General features: G+C 34.5%; 1 protein-coding gene, 1 long non-coding RNA gene and 1 pseudogene across 2 annotated transcripts in view; all 3 read left to right on the top strand.

Moving 5' to 3' along the window:
* The window catches only part of LOC143256165 (RYamide receptor-like), a 168,496-nt gene that overhangs the window by 97,095 nt on the left and 55,230 nt on the right, over window positions 1-16,171 (top strand). The window lies entirely within an intron of this gene.
* LOC143258058 (uncharacterized) lies at window positions 146-16,116 on the top strand. Its single transcript, XR_013032123.1, has 3 exons — window positions 146-418; window positions 13,728-13,836; window positions 15,488-16,116. It is a non-coding gene; the product is annotated as an uncharacterized LOC143258058 (long non-coding RNA).
* LOC143256162 (glutathione S-transferase Mu 1 pseudogene) lies at window positions 6,494-7,513 on the top strand (annotated as a pseudogene).

Genomic DNA, 16,171 nt, shown 5'->3' with positions numbered 1-16,171 from the left:
GTGGTATGCAAAGTGGAGCATCCTCGAATAAGCGGTAACCCCAAAACAACTAATGCATCCCAACCAAGAGTACACAACATAACAAAGGAGAGTTTCCGCCTGAAATAGACATAAACGGTACACGGGTTCCCAGAGATAACACAAGTCCTATCCTAGATCTATTTCAAAGATAAAACAGCAGTTCATACTAGTCGTTGGACTTTAACATACTCAATCAACTGCAAAATAGAATGAGTGCTCGTGCTATTCGATATGAACACATACCAATCAACTATGGATTTCTGTGTGATCGGGCTGTCGAAACCAGCTACGAGAGAGAATTACTGTGTACACATTATTGGATACAGGAACGACGAAGGTGAAGTGCACTTGACGGAGTCCTTAGGAAATAGAAACAGCGCTGCATAGTTACTGTAAGGTACATCGTAGTTACACAGATATGGTAACATCGACTATAAAGAAATTCGTTTTAATAAAATCTATTGTTATTGTTTTAAAAACTAAGAGATATTTTCATTAAGTACCGACGATGCCTCTTACTGGATATTCTACATAAAAATAAATTTGTTTGAGTAATGACTGAAGTAGATAAGATAAGGTTAATGTAGATACAGGTAACTTTGTTTACAGTAAGTTATGACTGAAATAGACAGAGTAAGGTTAATGTAGATACAGGTAACTTTGTTTACAGTAAGTTACTACTGAAATAGACGAGTAAGGTTAATGTAGATACAGGTAACTTTGTTTACAGTAAGTTATGACTGAAATAGACAGAGTAAGGTTAATGTAGATACAGGTAACTTTGTTTACAGTAAGTTATGACTGAAATACACAGAGTAAGGTTGATGTAGATACAGGTAACTTTGTTTACAGTAAGTTATGACTGAAATAGACAGAGTAAGGTTAATGTAGATACAGGTAACTTTGTTTACAGTAAGTTACTACTGAAATAGACGGAGTAAGGTTAATGTAGATATAGGTAGCTTTGTTTACAGTAAGTTATGACTGAAGTAGACAGAGTAAGGTTAATGTAGATGCAGGTACCTTTGTTTACAGTAAGTTATGACTGAAATAGACAGAGTAAGGTTAATGTAGATACAGGTAACTTTGTTTACAGTACGTTATGACTGAAGTAGACAGAGTAAGGTTAATGTAGATACAGGTAACTTTGTTTACAGTAAGTTATGACTGAAGTAGACAGAGTAAGGTTAATGTAGATGCAGGTAACTTTGTTTACAGTAAGTTATAGCTGAAATAGACAGAGTAAGGTTAATGTAGATACAGGTAACATTGTTTACAGTAAGTTACTACACAAATAGACGGAGTAAGGTTAATGTAGATATCGGTAACTTTGTTTACAGTAAGTTATGACTGAATAAGACAGAGTAAGGTTGATGTAGATACAGGTAACTTTGTTTACAGTAAGTTATGACTGAAATAGACAAGGTAAGGTTAATGTAGATGCAGGTAACTTTGTTTACAGTAAGTTATGACTGAAATAGACGGAGTAAGGTTGATGTAGATACAGGTAACTTTGTTTACAGTAAGTTATGACTGAAATAGACGGAGTAAGGTTAATGTAGATACAGGTAACTTTGTTTACAGTAAGTTATGACTGAAGTAGACAAGGTAAGGTTGATGTAGATACAGGTAACTTTGTTTATAGTAAGTTATGACTGAAGTAGACAAGGTAAGGTTAATGTAGATGCAGGTAACTTTGTTTACAGTAAGTTATGACTGAAGTAGACAGAGTAAGGTTGATGTAGATATAGGTAACTTTGTTTACAGTAAGTTATGACTGAAATAGACAGAGTAAGGTTGATGTAGATATAGATAACTTTGTTTACAGTAAGTTATCACTGAAATAAACATATTAAGGTTAATGTAGATACAGGTAACTTTGTTTATAGTAAGTTATGACTGAAGTAGACAAGGTAAGGTTAATGTAGATGCAGGTAACTTTGTTTACAGTAAGTTATGACTGAAATAGACAGAGTAAGGTTGATGTAGATACAGGTAACTTTGTTTACAGTAAGTTATCACTGAAGTAGACAAGGTAAGGTTGATGTAGCTGCAGTTAACTTTATTTACAGTAAGTTATGACTGAAATAGACAGAGTAAGGTTGATGTAGATACAGGTAACTTTGTTTACAGTAAGTTATGACTGAAATAGACAAGGTAAGGTTAACGTACATACCGATAACTTTGTTTACGGAAAGTAATGAATCTAAGAGAACATAGTAAGGTTCAGGTTTTTAAAGAAATATCAAGTGTTTGAAAGGTCTATATCAATGAAACTTTTTAGGTTTTCCATAAAAAACGCGTGATACAAGAGCTCAGTAATGAACTTTAATGTCTGGCCTGTTGTACATAAAAAGTGACCTGTCAAATTAAGGTATTTCCAGTATCGTAAATTGTTATTAAGTTATTATGATATACAATCGAATTAATTATTTTTTATCGTTGTTTTCGTTGGAATTTGTTTCGTGTTTAAACTTTACGAAATGTTTTTAGATACCTCTATTTCTCAGACTTGTATTATGCTCGTTCAAATTATGCGATAATTAAAATCCCAACAGAATAAAGTTTATGTAATTTTGTTCTTAATCAACCGATCATATGATGAAATTTAACCATTAATACATAAAACCAAAACTTGAAATAACACTTTTATAGCATGTTAATCATACGAAATTGCTTAGTCATCACGAAGTAAACGTATGGATTAAGTAAAAACTTTAGGACTAGTTTTTGGCTTTGTTTGTTTACCCTGGGAGTATCCCTAAATATTTGTTTGACATGCGTAAACGTGGCAAGATTGTAAGTGTTGTTACATCTTTGTCATTTGTTATCGTATACTTTAATCAAACTTTAGATAACGGTAAAGGGGATTACTATATTAAAACACTAGCCGCTTCTCAAGAATATTAAAAGATAATTTGTTTTAAACAAATTTTAAAGAACAATTTATTTTAACTAAACATTATGGGAGGCGTTCCTAAGTGTTTTATGACCAATGAAATTAATAACACTACCGGGAACTTGTCAACTTTCCAAACAGATTTGGAAGACTGTAGATTAGCGAAGAATAATAGACGAAAAGAAAATCTCTAAAGGCAACTTTCCTAATTGCTCTTCGTCCTTAGTAAAGCTTTATTTGGCTGTTTTGGCATGATAGTTGTGTTATGGAGCTGAGGTTCTTGGTTTGTGTTTCGTTACAGTTAAAATCTTGAGCTCTCTCCATAAAAGGTGTTCTTATACATAATAATTGCTGTTAATTGTCCATCAAAACGTGTTGCTAAACCTAATAGCTACCATTATTTGTCAATTAAAAGCATTGTTAAACCTAATAGCTACTATTATTTGTCAATTAAAAGCATTGTTAAACCTAATAGCTACCATTATTTGTCAATTAAAAGCATTGTTAAACCTAATAGCTACCATTATTTGTCAATTAAAAGCATTGTTAAACTTAATAGCTACCATTATTTGTCAATTAAAAGCATTGTTAAACCTAATAGCTACCAATATTTGTCAATTAAAAGCATTGTTAAACCTAATAGCTACTATTATTTGTCAATTAAAAGCATTGTTAAACCTAATAGCTACCATTATTTGTCAATTAAAAGCATTGTTAAACCTAATAGCTACCATTATTTGTCAATTAAAAGCATTGTTAAACCTAATAGCTACCATTATTTGTCAATTAAAAGCATTGTTAAACTTAATAGCTACCATTATTTGTCAATTAAAAGCATTGTTAAACCTAATAGCTACCATTATTTGTCAATTAAAAGCATTGTTAAACCTAATAGTTTCCGTCATTTGTTCATTACAACCTATTCTAAGCATAATAGTTACTGTTATTTGTCTTTTAAAAGTATCGTTAAACCTAATATTTACTGTTATGTGTTCTTTAAAACGTATTTTTAAACATAATAGTTTCAGTTATTTGTGAATTAAAAGCATTGTTAAACAGCTTAATAGTTGCCGTTACTTTTAACAAGTAATAATCTTAACAAACAAACCTATAATTCTGGTATGTGTCACTGTAAACCTTTAACTATGTTATGTTATAGTAAGCCTATAACTATGGTGGGTATGTGTTATTATAAACCTACAACTATGATAAATTTATGATATACTAAATCTATGACTATAGTGAGTATGTGTTATACTTTTTTGTGTTAGATAATGTAGCAATCGTGTACAATTTTAAAATAGTCTGACAAGATACGGTGGTTAGGGTGCTGGAATCGCAGGTGCGAGTTACGGGTTCGAATTTTTGACACCAAACATGTTTGCCTTTTTAGTTTTTGGTTTGCATTATAAAATGACGTTCAATTCCAATGTTCGTTATTAAAAGAGTATCCCATGAGTTAGGGGTGGGTGGTTCTGAGTAGCTGCCTTTCCTCTTGCTTATCACTGGAGAGTTAAGGACAACTAGCAAAGATAACCCTCGCGTAGTATTCTGCGAAATTCAAACTAAAACAAACACATAACATATACACACAGAACATGAAACAATGGCATATACAAACACATGACGTATGTACACAGAACATGAAACAATACTCGACCTATAAATACTTGTTTCATTTTCCCGAAAATAGTAGAAAGACCATATGGAGCGCCACCCGTTGTAACCACTCGCATTACAAAACAGTAATGTGTTGTCTGTCTATCTGTCAGTAGACGCTAAAATGACGCCACACAAGAAACAGTTAACGTTTCAATTTGTACTTTTGTGACAGTAAAGAATTATGCACTCTATAGGCTACTGCACAGTATGATATGTGACCTTCAAAACCAAGAAATAAAAACATTTCTTAATTTTGGTGTTATTTAATCATCAAACAGAACACTTTCTGAGAACCTGATAATGTACATTTACTATATATCTAAATATATAAAAGATTTTATTCACCTGGATACTAGTTATAGTAACCTATAACCCTCCCTAAATGTTTCTATCAGTTACTACTACAAGCTGTAAGGTGCCAGCAATGCTGCATGAGTTTGGTTTGGTTTGAATCTCGCGCAAAGCTACACGAGAGGGCTATCCGCGATAGCCGTCCCACATTTAACAATGTAAGACCAGAGAGGAGGCAGCTAGTAATCACCACTCACCGCCAACTCTTGGGCTACTTTTTTACCAACGAAAAGTGGGATTGACCGTCACATTATAATGCCTTCACGGCTGAAAAGGCGAACGTGTTTGGTGTGTCGGGAATTCGAACTGGCGACCCTCAGATTACGCTGCATGAAATAGTCACATTTCTCTCAAGGCTATTCTTAACTGATATTGGAGAAAAGATAGAGAACAAACAAATGATACAGAAAACAAAGCTAAAGAGAGATAAAAATAATACAATAGGGGGCGGTTCAGTGTGTGTACGATTGACTTTATCTCTGTTTTCACTCAGTAAAGGATATTTCTTAACCATGTTAAAATCTACAGTCTAATATAAACTTTCTAAATCTAATATTTTTTTAAAGATTCTACTTCTAACTTTTCATTAAGCCTAAGTAAAGATACACAAAGTATGCCCTTTATGTCCCAGTTTTCCCCTGAAAAAAAGAATGGTCCACCTTTTAGAATTGTTCAGGTTATAGGGTTTTTATTTCATTTCTTGGCTTGTTTTCAATTTCACGCAAAGCTACACGAGGGCTATCTGCGCTAGCCTTCCCTAATTTAGCAGTGTAAGACTAAATGGAAGGCGACTAGTCATCACCACCCACCGCCAACTCTTGAGCTACTCTTTAGCCAACAAAATAGTGGTATTGACCGTCATATTATAACGCCCCCATGGCTGAAAGTACGAATATATTTGGTGTGACGGGGAAACGAAATCGCGACCCTCGGATTACGAGTCGAGTGCTTAAACCAGCTGGCCATGCTGGGAAATTTCATTTCTATCAAAACTTCTTTAACCTACGCGTTTTTCAAACACCAACAAAATGTTAATTTAAAATCCCAAGTTCACGATTAAAAGAATTTACTTTTTCGGTGGTATAATGGTAAGTCGATAGACTTACAAAGCTAACTTCCGAGGTTTGATCCCCGTTTAAATAATCCTTTTTGTACACAGCAATAAAGAGAAATAAACAGAATTTTTTTCCATCATTATTCAATATACTTTATAACAATAATTATTTGGCTGACAAATCAAACGTTCGATGTGACCGACGTTTAATGCTTTATGTTCCGTGAAACTGAAATGTAGCACATCACACCTGTTGTGACTGTGAAATATAACATTTTGTGAGTCGCATGACTGTGATATCTTATTCTTGTATAATTCTTCCAGAGCCTTTCCTGAATTGATAGCGTTACTATGTAGGTTCGGTTATACTTAACATAGATAAGAAAGTAGTATTCTTTTGTGTGTAAATATGTTACTTCTACAAGCAAGCTTGCTCGTGTAACTTACCTAAGAGTGATAATGAAACTCAGTGTGATAAGCACATGATAATCTTCTATATAAGAAACAGGAAAGGTCGTAAGTTTTAAAGAGAATTGCAACATGTCGCCTGTGCTCGGCTACTGGAAACTTAGGGGGCTGTGTGAGCCTATCCGTTACCTGCTGGCATACAGTGGAACCGACTTTGAAGAAAAGCTATACATTCCTGGCGATCCCCCCGAATGGGGTCGTGGAGAATGGGAGGTAGATCGACTGTCTTTAGGCCTAGATTTTCCTAATATTCCTTACTACATCGATGGTGATTTCAAGTTGACCCAGAGTATAGCCATTATGAGGTATCTTGCTCGTAAAAATGACCTCGACGCCAAGTCAGAAGAGGAACGAATCCGCACGGATCTCGTGGAGCAGCAATTGTGTGACTTCAGGTGGGGATTGATTAGAGTGGCTTATGTTCCGCCGGCAATTTATGGAAACACGCGGACAAACTACCTGGGACGTCTACCTGAACAGTTAAGATGGTTGTCCGAGTTCCTCGGTTCTGGACAATGGCTAATTGGTGATAGAGTGACCTATGTCGACTTTATTTTCTACGAAGCCCTAGATCAGCACCGCGTATTTGATCCAGACTGCCTAAAGGACTTCTCCAATCTCCAGCGTTTCATGACTCGATTCGAAGAACTTCCGGCCATCAAGAAGTACATGGAGTCTGATATGTTCCGCTGGTATCCTCTGTACGCTCCGTTCGCTTCATTCGGAGGAACATTCAGCCCGAACAAACCCGAGAAGGCCCTAGAAATGTTTCCTAATTCATACGTAGACATGGGCTATTCTTCCCCTTGGAATAATGTGTGAAAACAAACGACAGCGGATGTTTTATCTAATTTTTACCGAAAGTCAGTAGTATATGTTTCTAGTAAGACCTTGTAAGTAAACACTGTTACGTTAAATGTTTTTCTTCAGGCTTATGTAACTAGTAAAACCTGTGTCGTATTCCGATGTTTTTTTTATTAAACTTTAGACTACTCTAAATTCTCATTATGATGTATTCATATGTGTAAAGTAATAAACCGTTAAAGTATGAGAAAGTATTGAAGTTAATAAGGAAGTCACTTGAAATGTATCTTACAGAATTCCTGAATGAATGAAGTTTTCTGGTCTCAATGATGAACACTTATAACGAAATTTGAGGTAAAATAGAACGAAGTGATGACGTCATGTGCAAATAGTCCGGTCAAGACTGGAACTGTTCATAAAGTTTAAAAATAAAATAGTTCTTATGAAACTGATCCCTCTCCATACCAATGTTAGGGTTTACAAACTAAAATTGGGTTTTCAAAAAAATCTACCGTTGTTTAGTTTCGTCCTTAACACCAAAAACAAAAGTGACAAAATTCTACTTATTGCAAAATAACTTGTAATTTATAAAAAAAAAAGATGAACTGTTAGAGTCACTTGTACTCTGTTATATTATTTTACTGATAAACTGTGTGACTTTTCACTCAGAGGTCAAGGCCGAGAGTTCTACACTAAAATCGGTTACTTCATTGAAAATCAATATCGTATAGCAGGTCGAGGTCAAGTTGGTGAACGTATCATTGAAACTAAAAGAGGGGGTCTAATGAGAATAATCAAAGTTATTTAATGGATTATAAGCTTACTAGAAGCCGGATGAAGCCTATTAGAAGCCGGATGACGCTTACTAGAAGCCGGATGAAGCTTACTAGAAGCCGGATAACGCTTACTAGAAGCCGGATGAAGCTTACTAGAAGCCGGATGACGCTTACCAGAAGCCGGATGACGCTTACTAGAAGCCGGATGAAGCTTACTTGAAGCCAGATGACGCTTACTAGAAGCCGGATGAAGCTTACTTGAAGCCGGATGACGCTTACTAGAAGCCGGATGAAGCTTACTTGAAGCCGGATGACGCTTACTAGAAGCCGGATGAAGCTTACTAGAAGCCGGATGACGCTTACTAGAAGCCGGATGACGATCACTTAATTAAACAACTGGATTTCCTGTCAGTCTGGTCTGTCATATATAACTACTCCAGCTCCGTCTTCCATTATACAATAAAGACCTCAACTGACAAGAACGTAATTATAATCTTACAAAGCCTGGTGAAAAGATGAACCGTTCACTGTCTCGTTAAAAGCAATATTGTTGCAGTGATTGGTTAAACAATTGCGGATGACATATATAAAGTTTAGAAGGCCTGAGTAATGAGGCCTAACTTTGTTTCTAGAATATTCCGTGAAACACGTAAAGTATAGGAGCAGCTATTAAGCCTAGAATATGTTTGTTATTAAACACGAAATTGTACAACAAGCTAACTGTGTTGTGCCCAGCTTTAGAGATACCAAAACACTCTCTTGTTTCTTGACATAATAATGAAACAGTTTATTCGCTACCAAGAGATACAGCAATACAAAACCATGGGTATATCGGACACCTACGTATATAGCGAAAACAACGGTTAATTATTAATTAGTTTAAACCTTACGTCATGAATGTTAGTTTGATGCCCTTTTTCGGGCAAGAAGGGCTTTTGGGCGTAGGGGTTCCATGCCGGACCTTCTTGAATAGCCGGTGTACCATCCAATAGTCCATGGTTTATTCCATTTTTATTTCAGTTCACTTACTATTTGAATGCTTTCAACACACGTATCAAAGTTTTGCTGTTATGATACGTGAAACTAACCAGGTCATTTCTAAGTTATACGAAAGTGGAAGGTTTTATTAATGTTGTGTGTAGTTCAAATTATAATTGATTATAGAACCAAATATGATGTAATAAGTTTCCCTGAACTATACACAGTAATAAGTTTCACTCAACTATAGAGAGTAATATAATAAATTTTCACTGAACTATAGAGTGTAAAACAGTAAAATTTCACCGCACTCTACAAGTATAATATAGTGAATGTTCACTGAACTCTACAGTGTAATATAGTAAACTTTCACTGAACTACAAAGTATATAATAGTAAATTTTCAAAGAATTATGAAGTGTAATGTAGTAAGTTTTCATGAACTATACAGTGTAATATGTTTCACTGAATTATAGAGTTTAATATAGTAACTTCTCAATGAACTATAGAGTGTAATATAGTAAATATTCACTGAACTACACAGTGTATTATAATAAGGTTTCACTGAACTATAGAGTGTAATATAGTAAATATTCACTAAACTACATACACAGTAATTTATAGTAAATTTTCCCTGAACTACACAGTGTAATATGTTTCACTGAATTATAGAGTTTAATATAGTAACTTCTCAATGAACTATAGAGTGTAATATAGTAAATATTCACTGAACTATAGAGTGTAATATAGTAAATATTCACTGAACTACACAGTGTATCACAGTAAGTTTTCATGAACTATACAGTGTAATATGTTTCACTGAATTATAGAGTTTAATATAGTAACTTCTCAATGAACTATAGAGTGTAATATAGTAAATATTCACTAAACTACACAGAGTATCACAGTAAGTTTTCATGAACTATACAGTGTAACATAGTAAATTTTCAAAGAACTATACAGTGTAATATAACACATTTTCACTGAACCACACATAGTAATAAGATTCACTAAACTATACAATGTATTATAATACATTTTCACTGTACTATACCGTGTAATATAGTAAATTTTCAATGAACTACACAGTATATTATAGTAACTATTACCCGAACTACACAGTGTATTATAGTAACTTTTCACTGAACTACACAGTGTTGTATTGTAAATCTTCGATGACCTATATAGTGTAACACAGTAAATTTACACTGATCTACACAGTGAATTATAGTATATTTTTATTAAACTATACATTGTATTATAATAAATTCCACTGAACTATACAGTGTAATAAGTTCCACTGACGTATACAGTGCAATATAGTAAATTTTCCTTGAAGTATTGAGTGTAATGTAGTAAATTTTTACGAACTACACAAAGAAATAAGTTTCAGTAAACTATATAAAACTGAAATAGAAACCCTTTTAACCAAAGCGCTTTCGAAAGACGGACCTTTCTTCTTCAGGGGCAATCTGGCAGTTGTTTAGGAATATTATTAATATTTCTAAGGAAATATCAGCCCCAAGGGGTGCTAAACAGTCCTCCTTCAGCCCCGCACTTTGTAGAAATTAAGAATTTTGACCAAATGATTATTAATAATTAATAATTTGGGTTAAAACGATTGATAAGTTTAACATGGAACTTGTCAGCACGAGTCTGGCAGGAGTGGCAGCTGACAAAGTGGAGGCGAAGTCAACGCCCGATTGAAGAAGAAGCAGTTAACATATCAAGAAAATGTCAAACTGAAACGGGCCAATTCAGGGCCGGGCGTGGATCGATGGGTCATATTGCCCTAGCTGGGATATACAGATCGATGGGTCATATTGCCCTAGCTGGGATATACAGATCGATGGGTTATATTGCCCTAGCTGGGATATACAGATCGATAGGTCATATTGCCCTAGCTGGGATATACAGATCGATGGGTCATATTGCCCTAGCTGGGATATACAGATCGATAGGTCATATTGCCCTAGCTGGGATATACAGATCGATGGGTTATATTGCCCTAGCTGGGATATACAGATCGATGGGTCATATTGCCCTAGCTGAGATATACAGACTGATGGGTCATATTGCTCTAGCTGGAATATACAGATCGATGGGTCATATTGCCCTAGCTGGGGTATACAGATCGATGGATCATACTGCCCTAGCTGGGATATTGTTTGTTTGTTTGTTTTTAAATTTCGCACAAAGCTACTCCAAGGCTATCTGTGCTAGCCGTCCCTAATTTAGCAGTGTAAGACTAGAGGAAGGCAGCTAGTCCTCACCACGCTTAACACGCTTGGCCATGCCGGACCTAGCTTGGATATACAGATCCAATGCCTAAGATTTAGGTGTTCGGGAAACAGGAGTACCCCAAGAAAAACCCCCCACTCATGGCCTGGGTGCCGAATAATCTACCCAGACAGTGGCCGGGAGTAGCTGTGGGGAAAGAAAGTCTGGGCTAATAATGCATACAGGAATTTAAAATAAGTAAATAAAAACGTAAGAAGCTTATGGCGGAACTGTAGAAGTAGGTGGTTTATTGTAGCTTTGGATGAACTGCTTGCGCTTTGCTTGTAATCCTTCGAGGAAATTCAATGTGGGCTTGGGTTCAGAGATGCATAGAAGTGGTGAAGGTAAACGTGAGTTCTCTGCTTGTGCTCCCTGGATGCGTTGTTTGATGGTGGTCTGGATTGATTTGTGATTACTAGTAGCCTTAGGTAGTAACTTCTGGATGTTCGTGACCACAAAGTCTATCTAGACTGACGCGTCTGTAATTTCAGGTCGTGTGGTTTGTATCTGTTTTGAGATTGTAAGTTTTGAAATAATAGTTGTGGTCTGGCAGTATTTGTTGTCTGTCTTCTTGGGATCAGTAAGTCCAGATATGTTGCTGAGGGTGGAGGTTGAGGGCGCCGAGGTAGAGCTGGATGAGCATGCTTGGGTGTCTTTTTTGATTGGAACTGGACTTGGCGGTAAAGTCCTGCTGAAAGTCGTCCGTAGGTTGCATGTTTCGTCTGGAAGTGTTATATGACTACTGGTGGGTGAAGCGGCGACGTGGTCGTTCGGTGCTAAAATTAAAGATATGGTAGAAACAACCATTGTGCAAAATACAGTCAGCACTATGTTTTGAAGTTGTTACTAACTTGATAAAGTAGGTGAGCCGGTTGGTATGTTTAGAAAATATCCGATGTACTGCATGTAGCTTGGTTTGGGTTTGATTTTAAATTGTGTGTTTGATTTCGTCGTGCTCGATGCTTGGGTGGACGCCTGTAAGGAAAACTGAGAAGAGGCTGACAGACTTTGGAATGGATACAATATGTGTGTATTTTTAAGAACTGTACTTAGATATTTAAATAAAAAATATACAGATAACACCTGTAGAGTGATTAATAAAGATATGTTTATATAAATCAAGTATAGATAACATCTGGAGAGTGATTAATAAAGATATGTTTATAGAAATCAAGTAAAGATAACACCTGGAGAGTGATTATTAAATATATGTTTGTATAAATCAAGTATAGATAACAACAGATTTATATAAATCAAGTATAGATAACACCTGGAGAGTGATTAATAAAGATATGTTTATAGAAATAAAGTATAGATAACACCTGGAGAGTGATTAATAAAGATATGTTAATAGAAATCAAGTAAAGATAACACCTGGAGAGTGATTATTAAATATATGTTTGTATAAATCAAGTATAGATAACAACAGATTTATATAAATCAAGTATAGATAACACATGGAGAGTGATTAATAAACATATGTTTATATAAATCAATTTAAAAACAATAATTCTTTCATTAAAAAGTAAGTGAAGAATAAAGTTATTTTTCTGACAGATGAACTAATGACCGGAGATCACTGATTCCTGGATCTAGATTAATTGAGAAATGTTGAACAGTGTTTAACTTAGTAATCCAATATGTTTCTTTTATTTCTCTGTCTGCTTTTGTTTTGAGTCCTGTTTCAATGTCAGTGAGAGTAATAACCTTAATCGAATGACTGAGTTGGTTGAGGTGTTCAGCGACAGGAGGATCTTTTTCAGTGTTAATAGAGGATTTGTTAATGTTAAAACGTTCTCTGTTTGTGTATGTTCTATACACTGATAATTGCATATTTTACACTGTTTAAGGTAAATGGTGGGTTTTTTTCACAAGTGATTTCTTTAGATATTTTAAAATTCCGTTGATTTTGGTTGTCGGAAAATGAATAAGTGCTTTGTACGAATTTGCAGGTTTGACAACGGGCTTTATTGTACGTACGACAGCCATTTTGGGGTGGAGTGTAATTTATTTTTGTGTGAACAAAGATATCTTTTAGGGTTCTGTTTTTTTGGAAGGAAACAACGGGACCTTCAGGAAATATCTGTTTGAGACGTCTGTCGAGCTGTAGTAGATAAAAATGTTTTTTTCAGAATTCGTGAACCATTTCTGAGTTTAAAATGGTAGGTAATAACAAGAGTAATACTATTTGAAAGTTTATTATTACTCTGGTTTTATTATTACTATTATTGTTATTACTATTATTATTATTTTATTATTACTCTGGTTTAGGATGTTTTTCCCGCTGAGTATTGTTAGCCTTCTCAAGTTGTTTGTCGATTTTGATTTCTTTGTACTCTCTCTGTAACATGGTTAGTTTTATATCCTTAGTGTCTTTTCCGTAATTTATTTCATCTGGACATATTTTCTTGATTCTAAGAGCTTGACTGTAGTAGAGTGAGAGGGGTGACATCTTTTAAAGTGAAGATACTGTGGTCTGTCTGTAGGCTTTTTGTACAAGTCTGTTTTTAAAATGCCGTTTTTTCACAAAAACTGTTACATCAAGTAAGTGAATTTGTGTAGGTAAATATCGCAAATAAACTTAATTGTTTTGTGAAAGGAGTTTGCAAGTGTGATAAATTCTTTAAGTGATTGAAGGTCGGCTGTCCAAATGAAAAATATGTCGTCTATGTAACGTTACCATGTATAAGATTTTACAGAATGAGTTGTAAAGGCTAGTTTTCAATATGAACCATAAAGATATTGGCATAATTGGGAGCCATTTTGGTATCCATTGCAGTATCGTTAACTTGAATGTAGTGCTCGTAACTAAATTCGAAGTTGTTCAGAGCTAGAACGAGACTGGCAAGATCGGTTATTGTTTGAGATTCTGATTGGTTAGTGAGATTTAATGCAGACTTTAGAGTTTCTAGTCCTTTATCATGTGGGATATTGGTGTAAAGGGAAGAAACATCCATCGTACAAAGAAAACTATTTTGTGGTAACTGTCTGTCAGTGTTAATATCTTCTATGATGTTAAGAAAGTAGGTAGTATCCTTTTTGTAAGAGGAGAGAGTACAGGGGATACTTTTGTGTGTTGGTCAACAAAAGCAGACAGCTTTTCAGTAGCCATGTTTATATTAGGAATTATGGGTCGACCAGGATTTGTTTTTTGTTTGGAATTTAGGTAAGAGATAAAATTTACCAGGAAAATCTTGTCTGAGTATCAAATACTGAAAGGTTTCTTTGTTTATTTTATTGTATTTGAGGAGTTTTTTAAGTTCATCAGTTATGGTTTTTAATAAACTGAGTTGTAGGATCATGTGAGAATTTTTTTGTATAGAAATTAATGTCCTCTAGCTGGCTTCCATGATAAAGTCATTTTTGTCAAGAATAACAATAGCTCCACCGTTGATTGCTGCCTTTACTGTGATATTGTTATTCGATTTAAGATTGTTTAAAGCATTTCTTTCGTTTTGGTTTATGATGGATAATGATTAAAAAGAACCTTTCAACCCTTTTTGGATAAAAATAAAATAATATTGTTTCATCAGGCAAAATAATTCTATGTTTCTTTAGGACGCAATCTTGTATAATGAACAAATGTACACTATGTACAGACTCTTAGATGACCACATCTTACTTCTAAAATGATTAAAGACATATTACAAAGTGAAAGTGATTTTTCTTTTAGTGACCAGTTTCGGAAGTGTCCTTGTGTTGTTTTTGACCAAGAACTGAGTTTTGTTGGTCACAATACACCAGATTTTCATTCGAAGATGACTACTAGAAATTCCACCCACCTTTCGTGTCTAAATAAAAAAAGTGCTAAACAGAGGGGATATTTAAATTCATTAGTGCTGCAATGTTGCCCTCTTAGGTCAAAAATTATAACTAGGGCTGGGTGAATCATACATACTCTTATCAACCGGCAAACTTTATAACCTAAGGAAACAGAATTTTATAATGTAGTGCCATCTAGGAACTGAACAAAAAATACTTAATGACATTTTTATTTTAATCATTAATAAAGACACTTGAATATATAGAGAAACTGGTTAATTCTTTTAACTAGAAAAGTACTATTGATGCAATATTTAAAGTAATCATTTGATGTTTTTATAACAATTTTACATTTAAAAAATGTATTTTTGTAACGTCAAGTGCTAAAACGTGTAATATATTCCACAATGCAGTTACTGGTTGTTATTTTCAGATTTTCTGTCATAAAGGTTGCGTTACTTCCCAATATAAGTTTGACAGTAACACTAAAGGTTAAAGCAACGTTTCGGCAAATGGAATCATTGGTTCAATCAAAAGTACTAGCAGGATCAGGACAAGCAATATCATGGGATCAATTAATCAGAAGTATCAATTGGATCTGGATAAGCAGAATATATAAATAGAAAAGATCAGAAGTATCAGTTGGATCTGGACAAGTAGGATATATAAACAGAAAAGGTCAGAAGTATCAGTTGGATCTGGACAAGCAGGATGCACAAAGAGAAGAGGTAAAAAATATCAGTTGGATCTGGACAAGTAGGATGTATAAACAGAAGAGGTAAAAATATCAGTTGGATCTGGACAAGTTATTTAGTTGGCCAGATAATATATTCTTCTTTAATTATTCATAACACAATTATTAATTATTTATTTGAATATAAAGTGCTCTATGTGAAAAGAAATTACAAAGCCAAATTGACGGAAATACATTTTGTTTCGTAGTTTTAGAATGGAAACAGTCGATACCATAATGTAAGTAAAGTAATCCAAGTTCTGACAGCGGAATTAGAACATGGTTTATCATGATTTTTTGCTGTCCTTCTATAAATACAAGTTGATCATTCGGAGGTTCGAACATATCAAAATTATAGTTCATTAACCTACACCCCTTGAATAC

Source organism: Tachypleus tridentatus, chromosome 7 (genome assembly GCF_004210375.1).
Source record: "Tachypleus tridentatus isolate NWPU-2018 chromosome 7, ASM421037v1, whole genome shotgun sequence".
Taxonomy (NCBI): Eukaryota; Metazoa; Arthropoda; class Merostomata; order Xiphosura; family Limulidae; genus Tachypleus; species Tachypleus tridentatus.
Note: the sequence above shows the minus strand (reverse complement) of the source record. Positions and strands in the feature narration are given on the sequence as shown.